Source organism: Chrysoperla carnea, unplaced genomic scaffold (genome assembly GCF_905475395.1).
Source record: "Chrysoperla carnea unplaced genomic scaffold, inChrCarn1.1, whole genome shotgun sequence".
Taxonomy (NCBI): domain Eukaryota; kingdom Metazoa; phylum Arthropoda; class Insecta; order Neuroptera; family Chrysopidae; genus Chrysoperla; species Chrysoperla carnea.
This window is the reverse complement of record NW_025408274.1, coordinates 62,630-72,458: the sequence shown is the minus strand read 5'-3', so window position 1 is coordinate 72,458 and position 9,829 is coordinate 62,630.

Here is a 9,829-nt window from a genome sequence, read left to right as displayed (position 1 = left end):
ATCATCAAAAATGAAAAGACTTTTTTCTCGAGCTTCATTCGGACTAAGAATTTCACTAGTATCACTAAATGGAAAATATCCAACCCCTTCCACTAATTTTAAAGTCTCTTCTAGTAATTGATATTTCGGTTGGTAAAGAGATTTACTGTGCACATAAATGTTTTCAAAGCGTAAACCGTTTTCATCATAAATTAAATTCAACATAATATTGGTTTTACCACAAACACTAGGACCACATATTATTGTTCGTAGTGAATCTTAAAATAGAGGACCATGATATGTTTGTGTGTCTGTATTTTCTGGTTTTAAATTTTCAACACTCAGAGCGGGTTGTTGTTTTACATGATATAGCATATTCAAAAAGTAAAGACTTAAAGGAGCGTCATCTAGCAGATAAACAATTAGCTGAAGCCGCTTGGAAACGTGCCAAAGCATCTGATTCAACAATTGGTGAAAAAGCATCCGCTTTATTCGTTACAGGAGCCATGAAGGCAAAAACTTCACTTGGTATGGGATTAAAAAAGAAAAAGACGAAAAAGGCAAAGAAAACTATAAACTTTATCTTCAAAGTTAAAACCAAATGATGATGAATCATATGATGATATTTCATTTAATGAATCAGAGAGTAGCAATCAAAGGTTTAATCTGGAAATGAGTAGTGATAGAAGCAAATTGGATAATTCACAAACTAAACAATACAAGGAATATGAATCAGCTATGAATAGTAAGAGTGTCCTAGAGGTTGATGAAAATATTTCTTATTATAATGTTGATCCCAATGTATTAATTGATACATTAAGAAGTCTATATTCTACAGATGTTGGAAAAGAAATACTGTCTATAATTCATCACTTGCGAAAAACAAATATAATTAAATAACAAGTTGATATTAACTTTTAACATAAAATTAGTAATTTCTTATTAAAAATCATTTATGTATTTTGTTTTAATCTAAAATTGTAATTTTTTTTTAAATAAAATTTTTTTTTATCTAATCTGTAGTACAAGTTGATTTATTATTATTCCTTATAAAGAGCTTATTATCTAGGTTGATTGCTGATGCTTGTTAGGTTATTAAGCGCTGTTTATCAACTGTATAGGTCATTTAATTTGTGATCTTTCATGTGATAACATGCTTCAGATAACGAAACAGCTAGCTAAGTTGAGAGATATTATACAGAAAAAGTATAACGCACTCAAAGCTGATGAACAAACAGCGACCATTTCATTAGAAAAAGCATTTAAGCCCATCACTGATCCGTTGAATAAGCTAGTAGAAAAACAAGAGAACAAAAATGATTTTACTCGAATTAATATAAAACGCAAGATGGAAGATGATACATTAGAAGACAATAAAGATGAACTATTAAATTATACGCCAATGAAGGCTCGAAAATTATTTGAAGATACTCCAGTAGTCACAAAACAAAATCTATCAGACACCTATGAGGATGATGCATTACACACTCCTGATGTTGTATTTAGGGAGATTATAAAATCACCAGAGAATAATCAGCATGCACTTCAGCATTTTACAAAGACTTATGGAGATATGGCCGGTAAATACATTTATTTTATATTATCGAATAAAGATGATAAGCTTATCGATAATATTTACGGATTACGTTATGATAATGCTGCTGATAGATTATATGTAGGTAATTCAGTGGTTCACATTAAGCATAACGATATACAAGTCAACGAAAAATGGTACGACAGGACATCAGGTTTATATGAGCTTTTAGTAAAACAGATACCAAAACATTATTCAGAGCAAGACATGCGTAACTATTTAGAAATTGTAACATCAACAAACGCTTATAGACGGAATTATGACTCTCGGGGGTCAAATTCAAGGAACTAGAGGTTTAAAGTATAAAAAAATCATTAAGAAACATCTATACCCATCGGCTCCTGCTTCTGGTAGCGGTCTAACATTATCACGAGTAACTAATAATCCCATAGATTATGTGTACTGGAATACAATCGACGAACTTTGCGACAGATTACGGCTGTTATGCGCATCACGTGACGCGGGAAATTTCAGCCACCAAAATGAGATAAATAGTTTGATACAAGAGTTAAGGGAAGAAAACATAATATACTGAAAACCGGACCTGTTTCTAAACAGACCAGTATTAAACCGATCAAAACCAGTATTAAACCGGTCAAAAACAGTATTAAACAGACCTGTTTAGATACAGACCTGTTTAGATGCAGATCTGTTTAGATACTGACCTGTTTAGTTACAGACCTGTTTAGATACAGACCTGTTTAGAAACAGACCTGTTAAGATACAGACCTGTTTAGATACAGACCTGTTTAGTATTATCGGAGTAATTTGGAGTAATTTGGAGTAATATCGGAGTAATTTGGAGTAATATCGGAGTAATATCGGAGTAATTTGGAGTAATATCGGAGTAATTTGGAGTAGTTTTTCCCAACCCCAGGTATTAGTGTAGAAGATGTTTGTGAATCAATATGAATTCTGATTCAAAATAATGATAATTTACCTTAAATGATGATGGATCCAAAGTTAAAGTCCGGTGGTTAGGGTTCGACTCTTTACATGATTCATATATTGATAAAAAAAGTCTTATTTCATAGTGGACCGCTTTTGTGAACATATTTGTGTTTTATAAAAAAAAAAAAAATAAAAAATATCACATTGTAAAAATATTTTTTTTATTGTAAAATTTTATCTATAACATATAAAAACAGAGTTGTATTATAATAATATTTAAAAAATATATATTTATAAATTATCATTATTTTGAATCAGAATTCATATTGATTCACAAACATCTTCTACACTTATACCTGGGGTTGGGAAAAATTACTCCAAATTACTCCGATATTACTCCAAATTACTCCGATATTACTCCGATATTACTCCAAATTACTCCGATATTACTCCAAATTACTCCAAATTACTCCGATAATACTAAACAGGTCTGTATCTAAACAGGTCTGTATCTTAACAGGTCTGTTTCTAAACAGGTCTGTATCTAAACAGGTCTGTAACTAAACAGGTCAGTATCTAAACAGATCTGCATCTAAACAGGTCTGTATCTAAACAGGTCTGTTTAATACTGTTTTTGACCGGTTTAATACTGGTTTTGATCGGTTTAATACTGGTCTGTTTAGAAACAGGTCCGGTTTTCAGTATATAATGTTTTCTTCCCTTAACTCTTGTATCAAACTATTTATCTCATTTTGGTGGCTGAAATTTCCCGCGTCACGTGATGCGCATAACAGCCGTAATCTGTCGCAAAGTTCGTCGATTGTATTCCAGTACACATAATCTATGGGATTATTAGTTACTCGTGATAATGTTAGACCGCTACCAGAAGCAGGAGCCGATGGGTATAGATGTTTCTTAATGATTTTTTTATACTTTAAACCTCTAGTTCCTTGAATTTGACCCCGAGAGTCATAATTCCGTCTATAAGCGTTTGTTGATGTTACAATTTCTAAATAGTTACGCATGTCTTGCTCTGAATAATGTTTTGGTATCTGTTTTACTAAAAGCTCATATAAACCTGATGTCCCGTCGTACCATTTTTCGTTGACTTGTATATCGTTATGCTTAATGTGAACCACTGAATTACCTACATATAATCTATCAGCAGCATTATCATAACGTAATCCGTAAATATTATCGATAAGCTTATCATCTTTATTCGATAATATAAAATAAATGTATTTACCGGCCATATCTCCATAAGTCTTTGTAAAATGCTGAAGTGCATGCTGATTATTCTCTGGTGATTTTATAATCTCCCTAAATACAACATCAGGAGTGTGTAATGCATCATCCTCATAGGTGTCTGATAGATTTTGTTTTGTGACTACTGGAGTATCTTCAAATAATTTTCGAGCCTTCATTGGCGTATAATTTAATAGTTCATCTTTATTGTCTTCTAATGTATCATCTTCCATCTTGCGTTTTATATTAATTCGAGTAAAATCATTTTTGTTCTCTTGTTTTTCTACTAGCTTATTCAACGGATCAGTGATGGGCTTAAATGCTTTTTCTAATGAAATGGTCGCTGTTTGTTCATCAGCTTTGAGTGCGTTATACTTTTTCTGTATAATATCTCTCAACTTAGCTAGCTGTTTCGTTATCTGAAGCATGTTATCACATGAAAGATCACAAATTAAATGACCTATACAGTTGATAAACAGCGCTTAATAACCTAACAAGCATCAGCAATCAACCTAGATAATAAGCTCTTTATAAGGAATAATAATAAATCAACTTGTACTACAGATTAGATAAAAAAAAATTTTATTTAAAAAAAAATTACAATTTTAGATTAAAACAAAATACATAAATGATTTTTAATAAGAAATTACTAATTTTATGTTAAAAGCTAATATCAACTTGTTATTTAATTATATTTGTTTTTCGCAAGTGATGAATTATAGACAGTATTTCTTTTCCAACATCTGTAGAATATAGACTTCTTAATGTATCAATTAATACATTGGGATCAACATTATAATAAGAAATATTTTCATCAACCTCTAGGACACTCTTACTATTCATAGCTGATTCATATTCCTTGTATTGTTTAGTTTGTGAATTATCCAATTTGCTTCTATCACTACTCATTTCCAGATTAAACCTTTGATTGCTACTCTCTGATTCATTAAATGAAATATCATCATATGATTCATCATCATTTGGTTTTAACTTTGAAGATAAAGTTTATAGTTTTCTTTGCCTTTTTCGTCTTTTTCTTTTTTAATCCCATACCAAGTGAAGTTTTTGCCTTCATGGCGCCTGTAACGAATAAAGCGGATGCTTTTTCACCAATTGTTGAATCAGATGCTTTGGCACGTTTCCAAGCGGCTTCAGCTAATTGTTTATCTGCTAGATGACGCTCCTTTAAGTCTTTACTTTTTGAATATGCTATATCATGTAAAACAACAACCCGCTCTGAGTGTTGAAAATTTAAAACCAGAAAATACAGACACACAAACATATCATGGTCCTCTATTTTCAGATTCACTACGAACAATAATATGTGGTCCTAGTGTTTGTGGTAAAACCAATATTATGTTGAATTTAATTTATGATGAAAACGGTTTACGCTTTGAAAACATTTATGTGCACAGTAAATCTCTTTACCAACCGAAATATCAATTACTAGAAGAGACTTTAAAATTAGTGGAAGGGGTTGGATATTTTCCATTTAGTGATACTAGTGAAATTCTTAGTCCGAATGAAGCTCGAGAAAAAAGTCTTTTCATTTTTGATGATGTGAGCTGTCATTCACAACAGAGAATTAGAAAATACTTTAGTATGGGCCGTCATCGAAAAATTGATTGTTTCAATCTATGTCAGAGCTACGCACGTGTTCCAAAGCATAACATAAGGGACAATGTTAATTGCTTGGTGTTATTCAAAACGGACGAAATGAATCTAAAACACATATTCTACGATCATGTTGGCTCTGATATGAATTTTCAAAAATTTCATGATTTATGTCGACATTGTTGGAGTTCACCAAATGGATTTGTTGTAATAATGAAAAATTTCTCTATGAATGCAGGTCGTTATAGGAATGGATTTGATGAATTTATTGAACTGTAGTGTCACCAATACTTTGTGTGTTTTTTCAGATTCATAATAATAATTTTTTTCTGTAAATTTTTTTTTAAATGTAAATTTTAATCATTAATAAATAAAAAAACAAAAATATTTATAAGATTTTTATTAAATAAAACCTTTATTCTAATCTCATAACACGTGTAAAATTATTTTAAGATCTGATGCGATTCAAACAAGTTTAAACATGTTCAAACAAGTTTGAACATGTATTTTTATTCAAACAAGTTTGAACTTGTAACAGGATGATGATATCATATTTTTCAAGGTCAAATCTATTTCAACATATTTTTGAGAATAGCTGACACGTGTAAAATTATTTTAAGATCAAAGTCCATTCAAACAAATTTGAACATGTATTTTTATTATGTAAATTTCAAGTGTCATATTACATTGCTTAATCATAAAAAAATATTAATATCCGGTCACGTGTTTTGACACATGTAAAATTATTTCAAACAAGTTTGAACTTGTTACAAGATGATGATATCATATTTTTCAAGGTCAAATCTATTTCAACATATTCTTGAAAATCGCTGACACGTGTAAAATTATTTTAAGATCAAAGTCCATTCAAACAAGTTTGAACATGTATTTTTATTATGTAAATTTCAAGTGTCATATTACATTGCTTAATCATAAAAAAATATTAACATCCGGTCACGTATCTTGAATTTTATCGTGTATACTTAAAGTGTCAAATTACAATATTTTTCAAGGTTAGATGATATCTATTTCAACATATTCTTGAAAATTGCAGACTCATAATATTCTTTTCTTGGAATTCAGATTTGCAAATTATTATCTAACACGTTCAAGTGTCATATTACATTGCTTAATCATAAAAAAATATTAGCATCCGGTCACGTGTTTTGACACATGTAAAATTATTTCAAACAAGTTTGAACTTGTTACAAGATGATGATATCATATTTTTCAAGGTCAAATTAACATATTCTTGAAAATTGCTGACACGTGTAAAATTATTTTAAGATCAAAGTCCATTCAAACAAGTTTGAACATGTATTTTTATTATGTAAATTTCAAGTGTCATATTACATTGCTTAATCATAAAAAAATATTAATATCCGGTCACGTATCTTGAATTTTATCGTGTATACTTAAAGTGTCAAATTACAATATTTTTCAAGGTTAGATGATATCTATTTCAACATATTCTTGAAAATTGCAGACTCATAATATTCTTTTCTTGGAATTCAGATTTGCAAATTATTATCTAACACGTTCAAGTGTCATATTACATTGCTTAATCATAAAAAAATATTAGCATCCGGTCACGTGTTTTGACACATGTAAAATTATTTCAAACAAGTTTGAACTTGTTACAAGATGATGATATCATATTTTTCAAGGTCAAATTAACATATTATTGAAAATTGCTGACACGTGTAAAATTATTTTAAGATCAAAGTCCATTCAAACAAGTTTGAACATGTATTTTTATTATGTAAATTTCAAGTGTCATGTTACATTGCTTAATCATAAAAAAAAAAAAAAATTAACATCCGGTCACGTATCTTGAATTTTATCATGTACATTTAAAGTGTCAAATTACAATATTTTTCAAGGTCAAATTAACATATTCTTGAAAATTGCTGACTAATGTCAACGTCCCGCCCCCCGTTCACTCTCCGTCAAGCGCCACTATTGGTCAAAGCCAATAACGTCATCCCCCCGTTTATGCTTAGGCAGCCATTCCCCCACACCAATTCAACCACACCTCCCGACGCCATCTTGATTTTTACAGCGCTACTATTGGTCAAAGCCAATGACGTCATCAATGCTTAGGCAGCCATTATTCCCTAACACCACACCTCCCGACGCCATCTTGATTTTTACAGCGCTACTATTGGTCAAAGCCAATGACGTCCCCCCCCCTCCAACTTCGCATTCAACCGAGGTTTGCCCTTTTTGGAAAAGTGTACCATCCAACTGGGCTGAATTCGATTATCTCATCTAACGTCCAATTCCCGCCCCCTTTAACCCCCACTTCCAAAACCACGCCCACCACTTTAAGCTCCACTTCCGCCAAGAAACACACTAACGCTCTGTCAGCCACGCCCCACCACACCTCCCAACGCCATCTTGATTTACTATTGGTCAATGACGTCATCTATCCCCTCCAACTTCGCATTCAACCGAGGTTTCCAACATTCACCTAGGTTTGCCCTTTTTTGAAAAGTGTACCATTCTTTTGGGCTGAAAGTGACCTGACTCTTCTACTCATGTAGAAACATCGAAAATTTTCAAAAAATGTTTTTTCTATCGAAAAATGTCAAATTTGATCAGTTTTGGCTTATTTATACTTAGTCCAGTCATAAAGGACTCCTATGTATACATTTTGCCTTACTTGGATCAAAATTTCAATGATTTGTATAGTCATGACTCTAATGTTGAAAAATCGAAAATTTTCAAAAAATGTTTTTCTATCGAAAAATGCCAAATTTGATCATTTTTGGCTTATTTATACTTAGTCCAGTCATAAAGGACCTCTTTGTATACATTTTGACTTACTTGGATCAAAATTTCAATGATTTGTATAGTCATGACTCTCATGTTGAAAAATCGAAAATTTTCAAAAAATGTTTCTTCTATCGAAAAATACCAAATTTGATCATTTTTGGCTTATTTATACTTAGTCCAGTCATAAAGGACCTCTGTGTATACATTTTGACTTACTTGGATCAAAATTTCAATGATTTGTATAGTCATGACTCTCATGTTGAAAAATCGAAAATTTTCAAAAAATGTTTTTTCTATCGAAAAATGCCAAATTTGATCATTTTTGGCTTATTTATACTTAGTCCAGTCATAAAGGACCTCTATGTATACATTTTGACTTACTTGGATCAAAATTTCAATGATTTGTATAGTCATGACATTTTAGTTGTAAATTCGGAAATTTTCAAAAATGTTTTTTTCTATCGAAAAATGAAAAATTTGATCATTTTTGGCTTATTTATACTTAGTCCAGTCATAAAGGACCTCTTTGTATACATTTTGACTTACTTGGATCAAAATTTCAATGATTTGTATAGTCATGACTCTCATGTTGAAAAATCGAAAATTTTCAAAAAATGTTTTTTCTATCGAAAAATGCCAAATTTGATCATTTTTGGCTTATTTATACTTAGTCCAGTCATAAAGGACCTCTTTGTATACATTTTGACTTACTTGGATCAAAATTTCAATGATTTGTATAGTCATGACATTTTAGTTGTAAATTCGGAAATTTTCAAAAATTGTTTTTTCTATCGAAGAATGCCAAATTTGATCATTTTTGGCTTATTTATACTTAGTCCAGTCATAAAGGACCTCTTTGTATACACTTTGACTTACTTGGATCAAAATTTCAATGATTTGTATAGTCATGACTCTCATGTTGAAAATCGAAAATTTTCAAAAAATGTTTTTTCTATCGAAAAATGTCAAATTTGATCAGTTTTGGCTTATTTATACTTAGTCCAGTCATAAAGGACTTCTATGTTTACATTTTGACTTACTTGGATTAAAATTTCAATGATTTGTATAGTCATGACTCTCATGTAGAAACATCGAAAATTTTCAAAAAATGTTTTTTCTATCGAAAAATGTCAAATTTGATCAGTTTTGGCTTATTTATACTTAGTCCAGTCATAAAGGACTTCTATGTTTACATTTTGACTTACTTGGATCAAAATTTCAATGATTTGTATAGTCATGACTCTCATGTAGAAACATCGAAAATTTTCAAAAAATGTTTTTTCTATCGAAAAATACCAAATTTGATCATTTTTGGCTTATTTATACTTAGTCCAGTCATAAAGGACCTCTATGTATACATTTTGACTTACTTGGATCAAAATTTCAATGATTTGTATAGTCATGACATTTTAGTTGTAAATTCGGAAATTTTCAAAAATGGTTTTTTCTATCGAAAAATGCCAAATTTGATCATTTTTGGCTTATTTATACTTAATCCAGTCATAAAGGACCTCTTTGTATACATTTTGACTTACTTGGATCAAAATTTCAATGATTTGTATAGTCATGACTCTCATGTTGAAAAATCGAAAATTTTCAAAAAATGTTTTTTCTATCGAAAAATGTCAAATTTGATCACTTTTGGCTTATTTATACTTAGTCCAGTCATAAAGGACCTCTTTGTATACAATTTGACTTACTTGGATCAAAATTTCAATGATTTGTATA